Raw genomic sequence first — 24,774 nt, 5'->3', positions numbered from 1 at the left:
CAAGGGAACATTTCATGCAAAGATGGGCTGAATAAAGGACAGAAATGGTATGGACCTAACAGAAGCAGAAGATATTAAGAAGAGGTGGCAAGAATACACAGAAGAACTGTACAAAAAAGATCTTCACGACCCAGATAATCACGATGGTGTGATCACTCACCTAGAGCCAGACATCCTGGAATGTGAAGTCAAGTGGGCCTTACGAACACCTCCACTACGAACAAAGCTAGTGGAGGTGATGGAATTCCAGTTGAGCTATTTCAAATTCTGAAAGATGATGCTGTGAAAGTGCTGCACTCAATATGCCAGCACATTTGGAAAACTCAGCAGTGGCCACAGGGCTGGAAAAGGTCAGTTTTCATTCCAATCCCAAAGAAAGGCAATGCCAAAGAATGCTCAAACTACTGCACAATTGCACTCATCTCAAACACTAGTAAAGTAATGCTCAAAATTCTGAAGCCAGGCTTCAGCAATACGTGAACCGTGAACTTCCAGATGTTCAAGCTGGTTTTAGAACAGGCAGAGGAACCAGAGATCAAATTGCCAACATCTGCTGGATCATCAAAAAAGCAAGAGAGTTCCAGAATAACATGCCAAAGCCTTTGACTGTGTGGATCACAATAAACTGTGGAAAATTCTGAAAGACATGGGAATACCAGACCACCTGACCTGCCTCTTGAGAAAGCTATATGCAGGTCAGGAAGCAACAGTTAGAACTGGACATGGAACAACAGACTGGTTCCAAATAGGAAAAGGAGTATGTCAAGGCTGTATATTGTCACCCTGTTTATTTAACTTCTATGCAGAGTACATCATGAGAAATGCTGGGCTGGAAGAAACACAAGCTGGAATCAAGATTGCTGGGAGAAATATCAATAACCTCAGATATGCAGATGATACCATCCTTATGGCAGAAAGTGGAGGAACTAAAAAGCCTCTTGATGAAAGTGAGAGAGGAGAGTGAAAAAGTTGGCTTAAAGTTCAACATTCAGAAAACGAAGATCATGGCATCTGGTCCCATCACTTCATGGGAAAAGATGGGGAAACAGTGGAAACAGTGTCAGACTTTGTTTTTTTGGGCTCCAAAATCACTGCAGACGGCGATTGCAGCCATGAAATTAAAAGACGCTTACTCCTTGGAAGGAAAGTTATGACCAACCTAGATAGCATATTCAAAAGCAGAGACATCACTTTGTCAACAAAGGTCTGTCTAGTCAAGGCTATGGTTTTTCCCGTAGTCACGTATGGATGTGAGAGTTGGACTGTGAAGAAAGCTGAGCAACAAAGAATTGATGCTTTTGAACTGTGGTGTTGGAGAAGACTCTTGAGAGTCCCTTGGACCGTGAGGAGATCCAACCGGTCCATTCTGAAGGAGATCAGCCCTGGGATTTCTTTGGAAGGAATGATGCTAAAGCTGAAACTCCAGTCCTTTGGCCACCTCATGGGAAGAGTTGACTCATTGGAAAAGACTCTGATGCTGGGAGGGATTGGGGGCAGGAGGAGAAGGGGACAACAGAGGATGAGATGGCTGGATGGCATCACTGACTCGATGGACGTGAGTCTGAGTGAACTCCGGGAGTTGGTGATGGACAGGGAGGCCTGGCGTGCTGCAATTCATGGGGTCGCAAGGAGTCGGATATGACTGAGCAACTGAACTGAACTGAACTGAACTTCTGGGCAATCCTGACTAGGCAGCCACATGTGGTTGAACAGGTTGTGTACTGCACACAGGTACAGGCCAAGGCTGAACTGGAGGCTGAAATCGACCCCTGGTTCTGTTCACCAACCATGCCTAAGGGAACAGAGCTGTGCCTATCTCAAACAAGGGCATTTCCCCAAACTGACACCAGGGTACCATCCAGGCTGACAACCACTCTGATTACCAATCAACATAGGCTGCTCTCCCTTAGCCAAGTACGAGGTAAATGGTCAGGTATGGCACAAGGAATCTAACTCTTTGGAATTTGCTTCAAGGATGGAAAGATTGTGAGTTGATTTGCCCTGGTGACCTGACACAGTCCTATGAGCTCCTGTTATAAGAACCTCCCAAACTCTGTCATCCCTGCTCTTTTCAAGCATTTCCCTCCTGCCTTCCTGTTGATTTAGTACTTTGAGAAAACAGATGCAGTTTAGGGGAGTAATATGGAAAAGGAGAAAAGTACTAGATTAGGTAGATGGCAAACTTATTGGTAGAGGTGATACAGGAAACTACACAATTCATTTTGTATTTTTTTTTTTTAAACCTAAGAAAATATGTCACTGATTCCACTTTTCTCTCTTCTACTTGCCATGAAGTGATGGGACTGGATGCCATGATCTCATTTATTTATTTACTTAATTTTAATTGGAGGCTAATTACTTTACAATATTGTGGTGATTTTTGCCATACATTCACATGAATCAGCCATGGGTGTACATGTGTTCCCCATCCAGAACTCCCCTCCCACCTCCCTCCCCATCCCATCTCTCAGGGTCATCCCAGTGCACCGGCCCTGAGCACCCTGCCTCATGCATCGAAGCTGGACTGGTGATCTATTTTACGTATGATAATATACATGTTTCAATGCTATTCTCTCAAATCATCTCACCCTCGCCTTCTCCCACAGAGTCCAACAGTCTGTTCTTTACATCTGTGTCTCTTTTGCTGTCTCGCATATAGGGTCATTGTTACCATCTTTCTAAATTCCATATATATGTATTAATATATTGTATTGGTATTTTTCTTCCTGACTTACTTCGCTCTGTATTAAAAAAACCTTTTTATTTTGTGTTGGGGTGTAGCCGATTAACAATGTTGTGATAGGTTCAGGTGAACAGCAAAGGAACTCAGTCATATATATACATGTATCCATTCTCCCCCAAACTCCCCTCATCTCTAGGCTGCTATGTGACATTGAGCAGAGTTCCCTGTGCTCTACAGAAGGTCTTTATTGGTTATCCATCTTAAGTATAGCAGTGCATACAGGCAACTGTAAGTTCATTCTCTAAGTCTGCGGGTCTCTTTCTATTTTGTAAGTAAATCCATTTGGATCATTTCTTTTTAGATTCCACCTATAAAGGATATAATGCGGGAGACCCAGGTTCGATCCCTGGGTTGGGAAGATCCCCTGGAGAAGGAAATGGCAACCCACTCCAGTATTCTTGCCTGGAAAATCCCATGGACAGAGAAGCGTGGTAGGCTACAGTCCATGGGGTTGCAAAGAGTCAGACATGACTGAGCCACTTTGCTTTCCTTTCCTTTCACATCATCCAGTATAATCATCCAGTATAAAGGCTATCATGCGATGTTTCTCCTTCTCAAAGCCACACAGAGTTCTGATGGAGGAAAGTTGCAGGCAGGTGGGGCAGCAGGAGAAAAGGCCCTGAGGTTGAATGCAACACATTTGAAAAACAGTCTCAGTGCACCAGCCCCAAATGGGGAGGGAGGAGGGAGGAGGGTTCAGGATGGGGAACACGTGTATACCTGTGGCAGATTCATGTTGATATATGGCAAAACCAATACAATATTGTAAAGTTAAAACAAACAAACAAACAAACAGTCTTAATGACAGTAGCGAGACTCGAGCAGGGTGAATGAGAAGGACAGGGTTAGGCGACCCCAGACAGCATTATGGTGTGGGAAGAGGATGAGACTGTGGGCCCAACCATGCTGAAGTCACCACCTTCCAGCTGTGTGTCGTCGTTCACATTATTCAACCTCTCTATTTGGCAGTGGGCTTCGCTTGTGTCTCAGTTGGTAAAGAATCCACCTGCAATTCAGGAGACCTGGGTTTGATCCCTGGGTTGGGAAGGTTCCCTGGAGAAGGGAAAGGCTACCCAGTCCAGTATTCTAGTATTCTGGCCTGGAGATTTCCATGGACTGTATAGTCCATTGTGTGGCAAAGAGTCGGACATGACTGAGTGACTTTCACTTCACTTCATCTGCTAAACGGGGTTAATAATAGAACTTACCCCCCCGAGGTTGTTGTGGCATGTTAATACATGTCAATTGCTTAGAAAAAGGTCTGGTACATAAGCACTCCATAAATGTCAGCTACTGTTGCAAATCATGATGGAGGTTTCATTTTTATTCTCAATGAAATGAAAGAGTCCTTGGAGGATTTTAAACAAGGGTGAGGCACTGACTGATTCAAGCTTAAAAAGATCACTTTGGCTATTATATTAAGAACAACCTTGCGACTTCCCTGGTGGTCCCGTGGTCAGGACTCGATGCGTTCACAGCTGTGGCCCCGGATTTCAGTCCCTGGTCGAGGAACTAAAATCCCACAAGCTGAGCAATGCAGCCAGAAAAAGAAAAGAAGAACAAGAAGAGAACAGCCTGAATCGGGCATGTGGAGAAACAGAGATGCAGGCATGTGACAGTGGCAGCTTACAGTCAGGTGACAGCAGTCGTTATTGTTCCTTCTCTGCCATGGTTAGTGGGACCCGCTTCCTGCCGCTTCCAAAGATCCCTAGCTATGAAGGTATGCGAGGCTAAAGGTCAGGGGAGATGAGGCAGGAGAGCTAAGCACTGGTCAGATTACATAAGATCTTAACTGTGATTCTAAGGAGGCTGATCTTTTTAGGAAGGCAATGGATACTCTTCAGAGGGCAGACGAATGATATGATCAGATCTGCATTTCCTGAAGATCCCACTGATGCTATGTGGAAGATGAATAGGAGAGGTGAGATTTAGAGATCAGAGATCCAGAAATGAGCATCATTAGCCAGGAGACTAGAGAGAGAATGTTCTGATCGTGACATGAAGGCGTTGGAAATAATAGCTATTTCTTGCTCCTCCCAGTGCTGGGTTAGGACTTTTAACAGGAACTTTTAGGTTCCAGGTTTGCAATGGGCTGGATCCACTAGAATCTGGAGAAATATCATCACCCATTGATTGGTTTTAAGGCAGTGCTGGAAGAATTCTATAAGGCAAAAACAGCAGGACTTAATCAAAGCTAGTGGAACTAATCTCGGATTCCAGCCTCCTGGCCAGAGGTTATGACAAGGCAGCAGGTGGGCCCAAAATGACACAGACTTGTTTTCTTAGCCCTCTCGTGATTTACAAATGTTGTTATGGGAATTTCATATTTATATTTGAATTTGCTATACCCCCAAATCTGGCAGGGGTCCCCATTCCCACTGGTGGGATGGATTGAAGGCAGGGTATGGTGGTACCTGGTCTCCAGTCTGCCCCAGCCCCCATCTGGCCCATCAGTGAATTTACCCTTCTGCCCAGCCCCTGTAAGCCTTTGGGTTTGTGACCCCTGCAAAGACCTGCTTTGCCTACATTCTGTGCTGAAGAGTACAGCGGAAGCTGTGGTGAAGCTCGGAGCCTACCTGTAAATAGAAGTGCCTGCGGTGAGTCACCTGTTCACTCTATCAGATACGCCCAGCCCCCATCGCCACCCCATGCTTTGCCCCCAACTATATTTTGGCAATTGTCCCCAGAGCCCGCTTCCCCTGGCAGCCTCATTCCCTTTCTTCACTCTACGCACCACTTGTGCCTGGCTTCTAGGCCCTCAAAATAATTGGGTCTGAGCAAGCAGTCCCTCTATAAATATTAATCTGGATATGCTTGGAATACTCTGCCTCTTTTAGATGAATTGTTAACTAGATTTCTAATCGGGAGCTTCTTGACGAGCAAAGCAAGATCTCTCTGCTGGTTTGTTCCTTTATTGGGAGTGGGGGAAGGTAGGATTCACTAGAAATGGCAACGATTTATTTAGGAGAGACGGAGAAGGCAATGGCACCCCACTCCAGTACTCTTGCCTGGAAAACCTCATGGACAGAGGAACCTGGTAGGCTGCAGTCCATGGAGTCACAAAGAGTCGGACGCGGCTGAGCAACTTCACTTTCACTTTTCACTTTCATGCACTGGAGAAGGAAATGGCAACCCACTCCAGTGTTCTTGCCTGGAGAATCCCAGGGACGGTGAAGCCTGGTGGGCTGCCGTCTATGGGGTCGCACGGAGTCGGACACGACTGAAGCAACTTAGCAGCAGCAGCATTTAGGAGAGAGGAGTTATGCATGGTCCAGTTCCCTGACAGCATAAGCACCCTGAGATTATTCTGAACAATCTCAAGAAGACCACCCTGAAAATCAGTGCTGGTTAGAAGGTGAAAGTGAAGTGAAAGTGTTAGTCGCTCAGTTGTGTACGACTCTTTGTGACCCCACGGACTGTAACCCACCAGGCTCCTCTGTCCATGGGATTCTCCAGGCAAGAATCCTGGGGTGGGTTGCCATCTCCTTCTCCAGGGAATCTTCCTGACCCAGGGATCGAACCCTGGTCTCCTGCATTGCAGGCAGCTGGGTTTTAGCAACTGTCAGATCATGATGAGAATTTCAGCTCTGCCACTGGATGAATTTGAGCAAGCTACTTACCTCTCCGGCCCTTGGTTTGCTCATGTGTAAAATGGGGATGATACGATGGGTGTACCGTGGCTGTAGTGGGGATTTAATTAGGCAGTGTGTAGGTTAGATAATGGATAGATAAGATAAGATAAATGGATAGATAAGATAAAACTTAGATCTAAGTTTCTCAGAAGAAAAAGAAATATTAATGAAGGAAGAGAGGATTTTAGAGCGACTTCAGGGAGGTCACTTCTGGCCACTTGTACAAGCTTCAGAGCTGCACAGTTTTCCGTTTTCCTGGATCCTAATTAGAGTGTGGAGGTGGTCCTGCCACACAATTGTCACAAGTGTGTCTCACGGCAGCAAATGCACCCAGCCGTTCATTCTGTGAACAGTAGCTGAGTCCCCACTATGCGCCTTGCTTGGTGACAGTCCCGAGGACACTGTGGGAAAGGGATGCAGAGAATGGGGTCTGACAGCAAGAGGGTGTTTGGGGCCGGGAGACAGGGGCTTCTGGTGGTTCGCAGCACAGATCTTGGACTAGAGAGATTACTGGGTCCACTCTGTGTGGCTGTGTGATCGTGAGCTCACAGAGGACCCCAGCTCACCAAAGCTTGCCTTCTTCAGCTGTCGTGCGGAAACTGTATCTCCCACCAGTTAGGGATTACAGTTTCTGCTTCTCTTGCTTGTCAGAGCTTATTTTTTTAAGGTTCAAATTCAATGAGCCAATGAGCATGAACCCAGTCTGCATGTTGCAAAATGCAAATGAATGTATAGTGTTCCTCTTCAGAAAGGAAATTCACCACATACCAGCTTTCTCAGGATTTGGACCAGGCTCACATCACTGTCATGGGCAGCCTGCCTTGGACTAACCAGCTAGCCAGTGACCCATCCACTCTGTCCCAGCTGCTGATCAGTTTCATTTCCTAACAGGATGGGGAGGCAAGGGAGGTGATTTGGACCAATAGGTTCCCTTTATAAGTGATCATGTCTGAGTGCTTTCCCAAAAGGCAGAGGACTAGAGTTCAGGCATCTTCCAGGAACCTGTCCCATCTACACAGGGTGGAATTACACTCCTTAGTGAAATTCCAGGCCTTGCTATAGCAATGCCTTCCTGCACAAAATGGCATTGGCTTGTTAACCCTTCAGGAGAAAATTCTAGACTAGCACCCCCTGGCAGTACAGCATAGTGTTTAGCTGCATAGGCTCTGATACCAGGTTGCTGTGCTCAACACCTGCTCTGCCATATCTTTGGCCGTGTGGCCTTTGGCATGTTACTTACCCTTTCTGGACTTCAGTTTCTTTGCATCATGGAGATACTAATGAAACCTAACAGTTGTCCTGCAAAGTCAGGAGAGGTAACACAGTTATCATGGCATCCGACACATAGCAATTACTCAATTAATCCTATTATTACTTAAAAGTCTACATTCCTGTTGTTTCATAGTGCCAACAACTCAGACTGGGCCTTCAATAAGTGTAATATTAAAGTATAAAGAACTAATATAAAGTGACTAATGGTAGAAAGGCCTCAATAACTTGTTTTTGTTATTATCATTACTATCATTTGTCATTACTCTTAGTAGGAATGAAAACGAAGCTGGTGCCAAATTTGGGTGGAAAGCCTCTGGTTTTCATCCATAGGGTGGTGAGTACTGGTTAGACTGCACCAGACAGCTCAGGGAAGGAAGGCTTCAGAGAAAACTGGCCTGGCCCAGGGGGCTGTCATCATTTCCATTTGTTTATCATCCTAGGAGCAGTTTTCATCTGAGTTTATAATAGCTTCCATTGAGGATTGCTATCCCTTCTTTGGCCGGGTCTCAGATGGACAATGCAAAGGCATCTCTCATAAGCAGACAGAGATCACACTCACAGTGTTATCTGCCTCCAGGGGTGTGATTAGGGACCATCCTTAAGGTAATTGGTGACAACCCAAGCAGGAACAGCCCCTGAGGCTAAGAGCTGCTCCTCCTGCCTGCTGAGGTTAAACTTGCTTCTTCCTCTAATTGCTAAGAGCAACCTGGGCCAGCTGTGTCCAAAGAGCCTCCAAGGTGAGTTTTCAAGGTAAATGAAGCCACAAGGTTCTCTCTATATGAAGAGTTGACCTGAGAATAAGATACTAGTCACTCCCTCTCATCTCACTAGTCTTTGCGCTCCAAGAAGGCAGGGCCCATGTCTGCCTATTTGTCCTCTGCATCCACGATGCTCAGCACATAGCAGAGTAGGTGTTGAGAAGTCCTGGATGGATGGGTGGATGCATAGGTGGAAGGGATGAGGGGGTAGATAGGTGGATGAGTGAATGCATGAATGAGTGGAGGAACAGATGGGGGTACATGGATGGATGGGTGGAGGAATGAATAAATAGGTGGAATAGGTGGATGGGTAGATGGATGGGTGGGTGGATAGATGGGTGAGTGGGTAGATGGATGGATGGATATATGTAGGGTAGATGGGTGATGGGTGAGTGGATGAATGAGTGGAAGGATATATGGGTGGGTAGATGGAAGAATGGGTGGAAGAATGAATGAATGGGTAGCTGGGTAGATGGATGGGTGGATGGGTACATGGGTGGGTGGGTGGGTGGATGGGTGGATGAATGGATATATGGGGGTAGATGGGTGGATGGATGAGTGGAAGCATAGACTGGTGGATAAACAGACAGGTGAATGGCCCAATGTGTTTCTATACATCTCTTAGTTGCAGCACACCCAGAGCTGTGCTCCCCAATGTCCACAGCCTAGCTCCCAACTCTTTTCCCCAAAGCAGAGGCTTCATAGTCCAGTCATTGCTTGGTATTTCCATAAAATGAGTTCAGCCCTACCTGTCTTCACTGCATTGGCTGACTCCACTCCAGGCTCCCCAGGGATAATCAAATCTTAGAGATCCAGTATATACTCTTTGGCAGCCCTCACCCTTATATTCCAAACACAAGTGTGTTAATCAGGGTAATTTCAGTCTTAAGTTGGGTCTTCATGCTCTGAATAAAGAGGGTGAACCAAGAATCTAGACCTTGGTATCCATTTGCTTGCTTGCTTTGTTGCTCAGTCATGTCCAAGTCTTACAGGAGCCTGCCAGACCCCTTTGTTCATGGGATTCTCCAGGCAGAATTTCTGGAGTGGGTAGCCATTCCCTTCACTAGGGGGTCTTCCCAACCCAGGGGTGTAACACAGGTCTCCTGCATTGCAGACAGATTCATGACCTTCTGAGCCACCAGGGAAGCCCTCAGTATCCACTGTAAATGGCAAATGATGGCCAAGATCCTTAGTTAACATTCCTTGCCCACCTGAATATCTACCCAACTGATGAAGCCAGAAACCCAAGAGAAATACTTGACTCATCTCTTTCTTTCTCAGCATATGTCAAATCTATCAGCAGGTTCTATTGGATGTTTGGATCTACCTCCAAAACAAGTCTTCATTTCTGTTAACTTTATCATTTATATGGATATAACTTATACTCACAATATAAGTATGAAACTCCATTTCATTTTTACATATGGATGAAAAATAGTGTATACAATTTACACACAAAATTGTATATAAGTATTACACTCCTCTCATTCTTACATATGAATGCACCTGTGCTACCATTTGCAAAATACACATTTCCTGCATCTGAGATGTTTCCCCCATGTCCCTTTCCAATGAATATTCTTCTAAGGTGACCACTGTGCTGACCTATATCCCCTCTTCTTGACTCACATGTTAACAAATGCATACAGCGTGCACTCTTTTGCAACCGACATTCTTTTGCTCATGATGATCTGTGTGAGTTGCATGCACGTTGTTGGGTGATTCAGTAGATTTTTACTTCTTTTCCTGCTGATGGACATTTGGTTCTCCAGTTTGGGGTTTCCATGAATAAAGCTGTTATATGTTGTTGTTGTTGTTTGCATTTTTCTGTGAATGTGAACATGAGCACTCTTTCTTGTTGCACATATTCCCAGGAGTCAATTTCTGGGTCCGAAGATAGATGTATCTTGAGCTCTAGAAGATACCTTCAAGTAATATTTTAAATATTTACATCAGTTCGTACTCCTACCAGCAGTATGTGAGGGTCCCAGTTGTTCTGCTTTTTTTTGCCATCACTTGTTATGTTACTCTTTAATTTTAGCCACTCTGGTGCATATGGAGACAACCACCTTTCATCATCTCCATTACTATCACCCTAATCCAAGGCACCATGCTTTGACAGCCGCAGTAGGCTCCTAACTGGTCCCTTTGTCTTCTGCTCTTGTCAAGCCTCCTTCAATCCATTTCTACTTAGCACCCAGAGTCCTTCACTTCCCTACTCAAACCTTTCAATGGTTCCTGATTGCCCTTAGAAAAAATCTATGCTCTCATGGTAACTTTCAAGCTTCCACATCTCCTCTCTCATCATTGAGATTTTATCCCAAATGTTTCCTCAGAGACCTTTCTTGATGAATGTACACAATGTCCCCAGGGAATTACCACCTATCAAATCCATTGCTGTTTCTTCTACACATCTCTTATCACTGCCTCCATCATTGAAGTATTGGACCAATTCTGAACTATTTCTTCCCACTCACCTTTAATTCCTATGAGAGCAGGACCTGGTGTTCCCTGCTGTATCCCAGCACCCAGCCCAGTGCTGGGCACACTGGAAGCCCACCAGAAATGTTTTCTGGGTGCATTTGCCTCTATCTGGGGGTGAGTTGTTAGGATGCCCTCAGTGCATGCTCTTGTAGCTGTTTCTGTTGTCATCAAGCCACTATATTTCTCAAGTCAATCTCATATAGTGGTAAATGATATAAAAGATCAGGACCAGATGTTCAATTCCAGACAGGTGGCTCTGATTGGAATTCAGCTCAGCAAGAAGTTTCTGACTCAGATGGACCAGACCCACAGCTCGGCAGCCCAACCACCCTCACTCAAAGCTTTTGACTTGTGCCTCCTTGAAACATTCACTGACTCCCCAGTCTAAATATCTCCCCATCTCTGAACATACCAGCCCTCTCCTTCCCCGGCACCCTCCCCCAAAGCTTCTGTAAAATCTGCCTTCCAGGGGAACTCTTGGAGATTTACTCTCCCCTTCCAGAGTCACCTGTGAGGGCAAGAAAGGTATTGTTATTATTTGCTCCATTTTTCACTTGAACAACCTGAGGCATGATCTAATGGAATCTCTCTCTCCTCCCTGCTCCCTCCTTCCCAGGATAACCCGGAGGCCTGGCCACCTCACTGCAGAATTGAGATGGGCTGTGGAGTATCCATCTACCTCTCCGACACTGCGTTTAAGAGAAAGCAGAAACAGAGAAGAGCTGCTTTTAGCAGTTTGGGGAAAAAATGAGGTGTTTTCCTAAGCAATTTCTAGTTGTGTGGAGGACTGACAACCATAAAACAGGTAAGGTAATCACAGCTTTCAGGATTAAAACCCTTGCCAGGAGAGCACAGATCCCCTGGGGTGATGGGGGCACTAAAAGCTGCAGGCAGCCTCTGTGCTGGGCGGTACTCCCCCGCCGCCTCTCTCTACCTCTCTGACTCTCTGTCTCTCTTGGACTCACTTTCTTTTTCTGACTCTTCTTCCATCCTGATTCCTCCCTCCTCACTAGCCCCAGCAACCACCGCATGCCCACGTGGACCTAAAGTCCAAAAACCAGAAATCGTGTCTCCATCCCTCTTTGCTTTAAGTGCATAGGTACCTCTGAAAGGAGAATTTTCAGAGAGAGCTCTCAAATGTTTCTCTCCTACACAGATACACAAATAAACATACATGCACACAACAGCTGGTGCACACCCACCTGCATGCACACAAACATATCCACACATGTACCACACCCGCTCATAGGCCCCCTCTGCCCATAGGGAGCACCTCAGTCTCTTTCACTTATTCATTTGCTTTCTAACCTCCAGTCTCCTGTCTCCTTCCAGTACCTTAGATATACACAGACCCCTGAAACAGCCTCCCTTGGAATTCTCATTCTGGATGCCTTGGTTTCACTCTGTCTCTAGATGTAGACGTTCATGTATTTAGACACGCCCCTCTCTTATCTTCCTCCTGCTCGTGGGTACTTACTCAAGCATCTGTGCAACAGCAGCCTTCACATCCCTGCCCCACTTTGCTCCTGAGTGGTGCATCAGTGAATTCTTTCCTCAGTATAGCTCTTCCCTTGATGCACCATGCACGGTGGTGGCTTTCATCAGCTTCTTTGAATGGTGTCACCATGATTAATGGCAGTAACAGATGGTCCTGGTGTCTCTCCTTAGCGAGAAAGGATGCACAGCAGCATGGCAACAGCCACCTGCAGTGATGCAAGGACCTCTGCAACTGAGATCAGCAGAGTGGGACCCTAGTTTAGCTCCCAGTCTCCTCTGGCTGTGTGTCCATAGGCCAGCTGTTCTCCTTTAAGGACTCCAGTCTCTTCTACAACTTGAGGGTAGCACAGAAATTATTTTTTATATTCACCAATGGCCTATTTTTTATCTTTTTTTTTAAACTTGTTTGGTATTGACTAAGAAAAGCTTAAATAGTCAATGATCTTCTTACAGAAAACCAATTAATCCTCTCTGAGTTCAAACAGCAAGAAATCAAGGACAAAGGGCCTAAACTGTGCATGCTTTGTCATTGAATTATCCATCTATCTATACATCCATCCAACCATCTATTCATCTACCCATCCACCCATCTATCCAACCATCCAGTCAACCGTCCACCCATCTATCCATCTACCCATCCATCCATCCATCCATCCACCTCTTTCCATCTCCACATCCATCATCCTGGTAAAAGTGTTGGGGGCCAGAGTGAGGCACTCCGCCCGTGGCAAAGGTCATGAGGAAAGAGGCTCGACATACGCAAAGGCGGGATCGAGCCTCAGGAGTCCCCCTGGAAATCCTCGAGCATCTACCCCCATAACCAGAGCCTGCCTACTTTACTACTTTGTGCTCCCACCTACACCTCTGACTTTAGGGGGGCTGTCCCCCACCACCTCTTTTGGAGAAGGAGTTAACTTAGAGCTCCAGTTAATAAAAACTCCTGGGCGCGACAAGAGTGTTTTAACCTACAAACTCCTCTGAAGGTTCTCTAGCCTGCCTGACAGGCTTGTCCGGCCACATGTGATTGCTCACAGCCTCCCACCCGTGAGAGGCACGAGATGCTTTAAACCCTCTAAAAACAGGTTTTTTAGAGAAGTTAGAAAACTATTAGCATAAGTATAATGGGCTGATTAGAAATTGTATTGGTGAAGGGTTTTTCATTTGTTGAGCCAATGTTTGTTGCTAAGTCTCCATATCCACTGCCCTTACACACATTAATGAATATATAGAAGAAATAAGTATTAACCTTTGATATTAATCACGTTAGACCTCAGGCTAAGTAAATTCTTTCCTTAACTAAAACCCACTACACCCTCACCCTATAGGAATGTAACTTTATTTGGGTGGCATCTGTTTTAAGAATAATCACTCCTGGAGAAATAAGAGTCCTGGTTGACTGACCGCTGTCACAAGGAGAGGGTCATAAATTGTCAGCAGGCCCCCTGGCCAGAAGATGATGTAACACCCCTAAGACCTCTGTATACATTTGTATGAAGCACCTGACTTTGACAAAAGTCAGGACTGCTGACCCCGCGTGACTTTTGCATAACATCTCAGTGTATAAAAGTAGACCATGGAAAATAAAGAATTGGGATCAGTTTCTCAAAATACTGGTCTCCCCATGTTGCTCTCTCTCTTACTCTGGCTGAGTCTCCATCTGGAGCGCGGAATCCGCCATGCTTACTAATTATGCCTGGGCTTCTAAGATCCGACCGGGAAGGCCTCAGTGTCTCCTCTCCTTCGGGAGAACGGAAGGACGCCTGCGGCCTATGTAAGTGGTGCAAGCTTCTTGTCTTGAAGTTTTATTGGTCTCCCGCGTAAACCAAGCTACTCAGCCTCTTTTCTCCACTGGATTTTCCTACTGAGCTATCCTCATTCTATTACTCTTTACATCTTTAATTAATATCTAATTGAAGCTACTGTATCCTGATCCTCGCCAACGCCATCCCTGCTTCGAATACCCTGGATCAGCTGGGGCTGGACCCCAGCATAAAAGCTAATATCATCTCCATCTTGCACTATTACAATGTCCTTCCACATGGTCACCTGCTTCCATTATTTGTCACCCTTCTTGCAATCTAGTTTCCAATTATAGCCAGAATAATCTTTAAAAGATATATAAACTGATTCAACTCACTTGCTGTCTAAAACTCTCTAACGACTACCCCTTGTCCTTAGCATATAATTCAAACTCTTTATTTAATTCAAGGTTCGGAAAGATCTATCTTCTGCCCACTTATTTGATGTCCTTTAGACCCCTATCCCTCAGTCTCACTATGCTTTAGCTACTTGAGAATTCTTTCAGTTCCTTTCTCACCAAGATCCCACTCACATAAGGTGTTTCTATTGCCACTTAGATTTCTGTCTCCCGGGAGCTGTCCCATAGTCTTTCTGCACATCCATAAATGCCAATACCTGATGAAGTCAGAGTTAACCTTAGTCCTGGGATGCCCTACTGGGCCATGTCATAGCTGGGTGCTGTTCTCAGCTGTGATCATACACAAATCCTCACCGTTTTCTCCTTTCATTAGCCCAGGTTAATGAACTTCCATCTGACATAATATATTCATATTATGACACTCTTTGATTCAAATTCAAGTCACACTAAACACTTTTGGACTCAGAGCTTAACAGACAAGATATGACACCCAGTACCACTTCCTAATATAAATAATGGTGTGATTCTATAACTAGTCTCCAAGGATGACAAGGTCTTCTATATGAAGGGCAACTGGCTTTTCTTCTAAGTGAAGTACATTTGGCCTTGACCTGGCCAAAGCCAGGGGCTTGGACTCTGGGTCCTTGCTGATTTCAGAATTCCATCACTAATTCTCAGCTGCATGTTCAGCTTTTCGTATCAATACCTCAGATGTAACTTCTCAACTCCACCTAATCTTATTAAACCGCTGTTCCTGAAAAGTAACTGGGTGATTTTCAGTCCATTCACGTGGAGATTTAGTGCAGCATGCAAGCGGCTGAGCGGATGTCAACTTCTGAATCGTGAGCAGCCATCTGGCCCCAGCCTCCCCTGCCCCTGCCTCAGCCAAGGGCTTCCCCTGTCCTGATTTGATGGCTGAGATGTCTCTGAGGGCTGCTGGACACTGTGCCTTTCTGACTCCTGGGAGTAAGGTACACAGGAAGATCAGAGGTGGCTGAGGAGGGGCAAAGGGGAAAGATTTTTCTCCTGATCCTCTCCATTATGTGAAAAAAAAAAAAAAAAAAAGCCTGGGAGTTAGGAAACCTGGGTCCTACCTGCAGCTCTGCCCCTCCCTTCCTGGATGATGGCTCAAACTGTAAAGAATCTGCCTGCAATGCGGGAGATCTAGTTTCTATCCCTGGGTCGGGAAGATCCCCCGGAGAAGGGAATGGCTACCCACTCCAAAATTCTTGCCTAGAGAATCCCATGGGCAGAAGAGCCTGGCGGGCTATAGTCCACGGGGTCTCAAAGACTTGGACATGACTGAGAGATTAACACCTCACTTGCTGGGTAAAAGCCAGGTCACCTTCTGTCTCTGGGCCTCAGCTGGGCCCCAGTCTCCTCATTTGTGAGAAGATGATTTGAACGAGTAGTTCTGAGTCTATTGTACTCAAACGTGGATCAAGTTCTTGAGCCTATGACCTGCCAGCTGCCCAATCCAAGGCTATGGCAAGTCTGACAGGCTAACCAAATAGTGTATGTGTGTGTGTGTGTGTGTGTGTGTGTACGTGCGTGATTTTTTTTGCTAACTCAAAGAGGGACAGAATAGGCTTCTAAAAAATTGTCTTCAGGATGTTGGGTTATTAAAAATACACATAAAGGGACTTCGCTGGGGCTCCAGTGGTTCAGACTTCACCTTCACCTTACACCTTTCCAGTGTAAGGGGTGCAGGAACGATCCTTGGTCAAGAAACTAAAATCCCACATGCCTCAGGGCCAAAATAATCTAACAACATAAAAAAGAAGGGACATTGTAGCAAATTTGATAAAGCCTTTAAAAATGGTCCACATTAAAAAAATATATATTATTCCTCCTCAACACACAGAACTAGTGTATTCTCTCTCTATCTGGTCCTTTCTGTCCTTCTTCCTTCTTTCGTTTCCTCTCAACAGATATTTATTGAGCAGTAATTACATTCCAGGATGTTTTTTATAGGCACTAGTAATGGGATGGTGAGCCAGATGCAATGATGGGTGCTCATGATAATGGTGGAACATGGCAGGTGGGGGGGGCTAGGAGGTGCCCCAGGTTTACTGGTTATTAGCCGTACATCAGATCAGTTCAGTTCAGTTCAGTCGCTCAGTCTTGTCCAACTCTTTGCGACCCCATGAACCGCAGCATGCCAGGCTTCTCTGTCCACCACCAACTCCCAGAGTTCACTCAGACTCATGTCCATTGAGTTGGTGATGTCATCCAGCCATCTCATCCTCTGTCATCCCCTTCTTCTTCTGCCCCCAATCCCTCCCTGCATCAGAGTCTTTCCCAATGAGTCAACTCTTCGCATGAGGTGGCCAAAGTACTGGAGTTTCAGCTTTAGCATCATTCCTTCCAAAGAACACCCAGGGCTGATCTCCTTTAGAATGGACTGGCTGGATCTCCTCGGAGGCCAAGGGACTCTAAAGAGTCTTCTCCAACACCATAGTTCAAAAGTATCAATTCTTTGGTGCTCAGCTTTCTTCACAGTCCAACTCTCACATCCATACATGACCACTGGAAAAACCATAGCCTTGACTAGATCTAGGTAAATTCAGATGCCTCAGCATGCCCCTATGATTGGAAGTCTGGGGGACAATGAGAGTCATTTTCTTTTGTCAAGCTCAAGCAATATGGGAGGCTCAGTCATTTGTAGATCTTTGGTTTGGTCATTGACATTCACCAGGATGATGTTATAACCTGGTTGTCTGAAGAATGGGCTCTGGAGCCAAACTGCCCAGGTTCAAATCCAGGCTCTGATGTTCACTAGCTGTGTGACATCAGGGAGGTTGTTTAACCTTTGCACGTCTGTAAAACAATAATAATAATAGAAAACCTCCCTCCTGTGATTACGAGTATTTAATGTGTCAATCATTAAAAGTGCCAAGAACTGGACCTACTCAACTGCATATGTTGTCAGTGCTGGTAAACTGAATTCCTCTAACTTTTATGTCTAAAACCAAGCACCTTATCCTTTTATATATAACAATCTCTTTCATCTATCTTCCCTGTTTCCACTAATGATACCACCTTGGTCCCAAACTCCCAAGTTCATTTGGAATCCACACTGGGTATGTTCTAGCCCTGTCCTGGTGGGTCTTTGATGAGACAGAGTGATGGAAACGCAACTCTCTGGTGAGACTCTCAAGATCCCCAAGGCTCACTTCTGTAATGAATCAACTTCTTTCCACCACTTGGAGGCTGAAGATATTCAATGACTCCTAATCAACAATTCTCCAGCTTAGCATTTTACATCTGTTTGGTTCTAGCTACCTGTTAAGCCTCCTGGAACACCTCTTAGAGAGATTCCCGATAGTTTTACCTCCTGGACCATGTCATTCCTTCCTTTATCATTCCCAGGCCTTTGGTTGCATTATCTTTCTTATCAAGCCGGTGTCCTCTTCTCTCTCTATCCAACTAAGTGCATCCTTTCCTTCAGGAGCCAACACACTGTCTCTTCCGCTTTGAAAACTGTCCTGTGTGTGAAGTCACCCACCAGCAGTGGTTTGCTCCCTCTCTGAACCTCCAGGTGGAAATATTTGAGCCATGTTCAATAAAGATCACATTCTGGTTTTGACTCTGGTTATCAAGGAGATAATAGATCACAGGCGTTAGTGGAAGAGATTCTGGGGATCAGAACATCCTGGCTTTGTCCTCTCATTTTCCCACTTACTAGGGTTGAAACTGGGCTTCCTTGGTGGCTCAGCAGTAAAGAATTGAACCTCAGGAGACACAGGTTCGATCCCTGGGTCAGGAAGATCCCCTGGAGTAGGGCATGGCAACCTGCTGCAGTAGTCTTGCCTGGAGAATTCCATGGACAGAAGAGCCTGGAGGGCTACAGTCCATAGGGTCATGTCACACAAGTCAGACATTACTGAAACGATGTAGCATGCATACAGGCACAGAGTTGAAACCATAGATGAATTTTAGCTTCAAGCCTCAGTTTTTCTGCCTTTGGAATAGTAAGACTAGTGCCTGACCCTCCAGACCTCCTATCTAGTTCTCTGTACTTCCCGATCCTTGCAGTTCATTCCCCTCTCTGCAGCTACCGTAATTCTTTGAAAACTTAATGTGACCCCTCTGATTTGAAATCTTCCAACATTTTTTTTTTTTTTGTCATAGGAATTAAATCCCAAGCCCTTCCCTGGGTTCATAAGACTTCTCAGGTCTCATTTCCCACCCCCTTCCTCTCTCTGCTTCAGCCTCCTGACTGTGTTCCTTGGACCATGCAAACGTGCCCCAGGGCCTTTACACTTGCTGTATCCCCAGTTTGGAAGCTTCTTCCCCCAGCTAACCTCATCACTCAGTTCTCTTTCATTCATTATTTGGGGAGACTTTCTCCGAGCTACTCACTATAAAATGTCACTTTCCCCTTACTCTGCATTTTATCAAGTTATTACCTTCAGAACTTATTACATGCTTTGTTGTCTATTTCTTATTTGTCTGTCCTAAACATCACCACGGAGTACCTAAACCCCATGAAGGTAGGGGACCATGGTTCACTAATTTATTCCAGGCCCTGGAAACAAACAAACAAAAAAAGGTCTTGGCCTACACTTGGCATTCAAGTAACAATTAGTCAATAAATGAGTGAGGCTCAGCCCCGTGCCAGGATCCAGGTGGGCTCTCAGCCTGCACCCACCATTATTGCTGATCTCTGTCTTCCTGCTGGTTTGCAAGATCTTCAAGGGCAGTGACTGTGTCTCATTCATCTCTCTATTCCCCCAGAACCTAGCACAGAGCAGGAGCCAACTCACGCATGTTAATGTCAAAGACCTCTGCAGACATCAGAAGGCAAAACTCACAAAAAAAGAGTGAAAGTCAGGGTGAACAGGACCGAGGAACATTGCATCACTCTTATCTCTGGCAGCAAAGACAGATGGACGGAATGAAGCAGGAAGAGCTTCAAGGACGACGCTGGGTCCGGGCTGTCTCCTGTGGGGTCGCACACCTTCCAGGAGGAGCCCACATAGGAGTAGCCTCGGTCCTTACCCTGCCTACCTCCTTGCTTTCCGTTCCTTCCTTCCTCCAGGAGTTCTGTTTCCTGACACTCAGCACCCGGTTCTGCTATCCCAGACGCTGCTGGAACAGAAACACAGACTTCTTCCTACATACACCTGAGTCACTCTCCAGGAAAGAACTGTGACAACATCCCATCTCAGAGTGTCAGGAACCCGACACCTGGAGAGCCCGGTGTATTTTCCCCTAATTCTGTGTCGAGCTGTGAATGTTATTAAAGTGCCCTATTTATCAGAGTGGAAAAAAAAATTCCCAGCTTAAACCACACAGATACAGGATTTCAAATACAGGCCGTGAAAGTAATTTCCACGGGAGCCTGATGAACCAGTAAAGGGAGGTGATTTATGATTCTCCCGGGGGAAAAACAGAAGGAAGGCAGACACTCAGTGGTGATTCTTTGCTCTCCTCCAGTCCAGCTCAGACCACCCCCCTTCCCCATTCCCTGTGGTCTGTGGAGCAATGCAGTCCCCAGCAGAGAGCTCAGCTGGTGATGCTGCCGATTGAGGGGGGGGGTGATGATCCTGCCAGCTTCAAACATCTGGAGCATCCCCAGGTGTGTTTACTAAAGAGAGAAGGAGCACCAGGTAATAAGTAAGTAAGTATAAGGCTGCTGATTAAAAAAGAAAAAAAGATAGGTAATGTGCATCCCTCCCCCAAACTGTCATCCATGCAATGGAAGTAATTAAGCGGAACTCAGCGTAATTAAAATAGTCCACCTTTACGACTATTTTCTATGTACCATGTGTCAGACTCTGCCCTACGTGCTTCTCTTGTGTTACTTTATTTAATCCTCACAACCAGCCTGAGGCAGATACTATTAGTCTCCTTTTCTAGATAAGAAAACTGAGGCTCAGAGAGGTTAAGAACCTACTCAAGGCCACACAGCCCACAGGTGGCAGGTGGATTTGAAGGCAGACAGATTTCTTTGATGGAGGGGAATGCCTGGATCCCACTACTGCTCTAAACATCACCCTGCCTTTGAACAGCTGCTTTGCACTTTCTTATAATACTCAGAATAATGACATGCCACATGTTCAGTCGTGTCCGACTCTGCGTCCTCACGGACTGCAGCCCACCAGTCTTCTCTGTCCATAGAATTTTCCAGGCAAGAATACTGGAATGGGTTGCCATTTCCTCCTCCAGGGGATCTTTCTGACCCAGGTATCTTCCTAAATCTGTGTCTCCTGTGTCTCCTGCATTGCAGGAGGATTCTTTACCCGCTGAGCCATCGGGGAAGCCCCAGTGATAATAATTAATATTTATTGGTGTTAAGCAGGTCTGGCCCTAGCACTTCTCCTGTGCCGCCTCATTTATTCCTCACAACCCCATCTTCCAGATACAAAGACTGAGCATCAGGAATGTGGAAGGATGAGCCTAGCATCTCATGGCTGAAAAGAGGAAGAGCCAGAGGTAAACCCAGGCAGTCTGGCCCCAGAAGACACGCTCCTGTTACAGTCTGTGCTCTCACAGGCAGTTCAGATACAAGAAGAGATTCTAATTCAAAAGGCAAAGCTTGTCCCTTAATGGACACAGTTTCAGAATATCTCCAAGAGTGATGTATGTGTTGGAGGTACATGCAATGCATTAGGTGGCACACAGAGGAACCATCTTAATTTCCCCACGATTGTATTATTTTTACTGTGCAATTCAGGGAAAAGATGCAGGCTCAGGCATACACTGGTCATGTGAACCTGTGCAAGTCATTTATTTTCTCCAAGCTGCAGCCTCTTCAGTTTCATATATGAAATGGGAATATTAAGATGTATCATGTATAGAAGAGTTTGAACGAGTGTCTGAGGGATAGGAGGACTGCTGTGTGAGGGGGAAGAAGGCAGGATCCAGGGAAGGAGGAGGAAATAAGGGAGACAGAGGGAAGGAAAGCACAGAGAGGAGAAGAGAGGGGGTTAGGGAGAGGAAGAGGGGAGGAGAGAGGAAAGGATGGAAGAAAAGAAAGAAACGAAAGCAGAGAAGGAAGAAAGGAAAGAAGAAAGGGAAGGAAGGAAGGAAAGAAAACAGGGAGAGAGGGAACAAGGAAGGAAGCAAGGGAGAGGGAAGGCAAGATGGACTACAAACTGAAGTGCACTCTTGTGCATTTAAAAAATATCTTTAAGTCCTAATAACCCTTTTAATGTGTACTTGCTCTGTACCAGGCACCGTTTGAAGGTGTACACATGTTCTCATCCTTACCCTATGATGTAACTAACTTTCTCTCCATCTTGCAGATGGAGACACTGAGGCCCAGAGCATTAGATATCTGCTGACGGTGGCTTTGCTAATACCTGGCACAGCTGAGACTTGAGCTCAAGCAGCCTGGCTGGAGTCCATGCTGTTGACATATGGCTGTTCCATCCAGGGGCGAGAGGCACAGTTGTGGTCAGCCTTTGCCAACAGAAAAGCTGACTCTGTTCCCTTCTGGTGGCTGAGTTGGCCCTTGGCCCCCACACTGGGCACTTGGCAGGGACCTTCAATTAATTCTTCCATGTTAAGATCTTCATCATCTGTGAGCCTCACATTGAGGAAAGAAGAGGATGAGACAAGTAAGTCTCAACTATCTCCTGTGTGCTGTGCTCAGCTATGGCCATATCCTCTTCCATGCAGATTTCCCTCAAGTGCAGTACGAGTACCACTGAAGTAGTGTATGGAGGGATCAATCAGTCTCTAAAGTTATCTACTATTTTAATGTGTGTTAGGAAAGACAATGTTGGTGAGATTTTCAGGAGGTGCTTCATAAGGTCATGGATGAGTGATATTCAAGTTAAGAATAGAATAAGGTCAATATAAAGTGAGAAAATTAGGGAACCCTTCACCCTAGAGGTGCAAGTACATGAAGGCAAAATAAGAATGATGGACATTGCTTTGTTTCATCAACTTCTTTCTATAACACTGCTTTGTTGTTTTGGAGTTTGGTCACTAAGTCATGTTCAACTCTATTGCGATCTCATAGACTGTGGCCCGCCAGGCTCCTCTGTCCATGGAATTTCCAGACAAGGATACTGGAGTGGGTTGCCATTTCCTTCTCCAAGGGATCTTTCCACCCAGGGATCGAACCTGTATTGCCTGCATTGGCAGATAGATTTTTTTTTTTTTTTTTTTTTACTGCTGAGCCACCAGGGAAGCCATGACCCTGTGGTATGAGTTGGTTATTCCCGTTTTATAGATGGGGTTTAAATCAATCAAATAGCTTGTCTAAGGTCTCAACACTTGAAATCAGCAAAGTGGAGTTTGGAATGCATGTGCCAGACCCTTTGGGGGTTCTCTCCACACCCTCTCAATGGTTTATTCCTTCTGCTACACTTGCCCTTGAGATCCAGACCAGAGAGCCTCTCTCCCACCTCCATCCCTGACTTCCCTTTCTGTCAAAGAACCCACTGAAATTTGGAGGAGTCACTAAAGCCAAGAGAAGTGTGTTTATTTAAACTGTCAAGATAAATTAACTTTTAGAGTCCCGTTGGAGGAGTCCTGCAAGCCTGGGCTGTGGGTTGGGAGCCATGAATATGCAAGTACACGCAGCCATTGAATTAGGCGGCTGCAAACATATTTGGAGGCAGCTGCTCATTTAATAATCTGGGACAACCACAGGAATAGACAACTGGTCGCTCTGGCCCATTTGCGTGGGTAAAGTGATGATTTTATAACACAATTGCAGCAATTAGGTTTCCCCAGACAAAGCCAGGGGAACACCAGTTGGGAGCAATCTTGGGTGTCGTCAGCCGAAGCTGGCTGCATCCTCACCCCAGCTGTCAGACAGAGCAACCTGTTTCTGTAGATGCAGACTGGTGAAGGGGTATGGAGTAGGGTGCAGGAGCCAGACAGAGTCGGGCTTTGAGTCTCAGCACTGAACTCTGTGGCCCCTACGCTTGCTAAGTCACTTTAGTCGTGTCCGACTCTTTGTGACCCTAAGAACTGTAGCTCACCAGGCCCCACTGTCCATGGGATCTTCCAGGCAAGAATACTACAGTGGGTTGCCATGTCCTCTTCCAGAGGATTTTCCTGACCCAGGGATTGAATCCATATCTCTTATGTCTCCTGCAATGGCAGGCAGATTCTTTACCACTAGCGCCACCTGCAAAGCCCTAGCTGATTGCCTAATCTCTCTGGATCCCAGTTCATCATCTCTGAATGGAGATACATTGGTACTTTCCTTTAACAGGTCACTGTAAGATTTAAAAATGATCATGTATATAAAGTCTTAGAAACACTGTCTAGAACAGTGAGTCTCAAACCTCTCTGAACACCAGAATCACTGAGAACCTTCCAAAAATTTATTGATGTCTGGAACCACTCTAGAGATTCTAATTTGAGTATGACTCTTCTATTCTTTTAAAATATTCCACCAGGGGAGGGATAAATTAGGAATTTGGGATTGACATACACACACTACTATATATAAAATGGATAATAAATACCTACTATATAGCAAAGGGAACTCTACTTAATATTCTGTAATAACCTATATGGGAAAAGAATCTGAAAAAGAATGAATATATGTTTATGTTAACTGACTCCCTATGCTGTACACCTGAAACTAACACTATAAATCAATTATACTCCAATAAGAATTTTAAAATAAAATATCCCAGGTAATTCCAGTGCATTGCCAAGAGTTAAAAATCACTTTCCAAGTACAAAAGTGATGCTTAGTAGCCAGAAGCTAGAGTTATTTCCTCATCATTACACTTGCACTCATGGGACAAATACAAAGCTACTTTCTCACTTCTAAGGGGAATTGAAATTTATTGGCAATTTATACCTTGTCCTCATCCCAGATCTGGTCAATGTCTACTCTTCTTAGAAGGGGAGTAAAGTGGGATGTGGTTGGGTTGGGGAAGCATAGCTTTAAGGAGAATTGGGTGATAATGAGTCATTACCTCTCAGTACATTTTCTAAAAGCAGAGTTTTTAAATATAGCCTCTGGGGTCTTCTCAGGTAACACTAGTGGTAAAGAATCTGCCTGCCAATGCAGGCTACAAGAGACGCAGGTTCAATCCCTGGGTCAGGAAGATTCCCCTGGAGGAGGGCATGGCAACTCATGCCTGAAGAATCCCATGGACGGAGGACCATGGCAGGCTACAGTCCATAGGGTCACAAAGAGCCTGACATGACTGAAGCAACTTAGCACACACACACACAGCCACGATGGGGTACAGATGGAGGTTACTTTAAAAACTAAAAATAGAGTTATCACTGTTGTTGTTGTTC

The 24,774-nt window shown here is 45.4% G+C and overlaps 1 long non-coding RNA gene across 2 annotated transcripts in view; it reads left to right on the top strand.

Annotated features, from left to right (window-relative positions):
* LOC132343856 (uncharacterized) overlaps window positions 1-19,870 on the top strand; it is a 50,471-nt gene extending 30,601 nt beyond the window's left edge. Inside the window, exons 2-3 of one of the 2 annotated variants that reach the window (XR_009492857.1) lie at window positions 11,506-11,694; window positions 19,589-19,870. This is a non-coding gene — a long non-coding RNA (uncharacterized lncRNA). Of the gene's footprint in view, window positions 1-11,505; window positions 11,695-13,711; window positions 13,959-19,588 lie in introns of those variants that run through there. The other variant, XR_009492858.1, reaches the window with a different exon arrangement.
* The last annotated feature ends 4,904 nt before the right edge of the window (window positions 19,871-24,774 follow it).

This window comes from Bos taurus, chromosome 25 (genome assembly GCF_002263795.3).
Source record: "Bos taurus isolate L1 Dominette 01449 registration number 42190680 breed Hereford chromosome 25, ARS-UCD2.0, whole genome shotgun sequence".
In the NCBI taxonomy this organism is placed as follows: domain Eukaryota; kingdom Metazoa; phylum Chordata; class Mammalia; order Artiodactyla; family Bovidae; genus Bos; species Bos taurus.
This window is presented reverse-complemented; position numbering and strand designations above follow the sequence as displayed.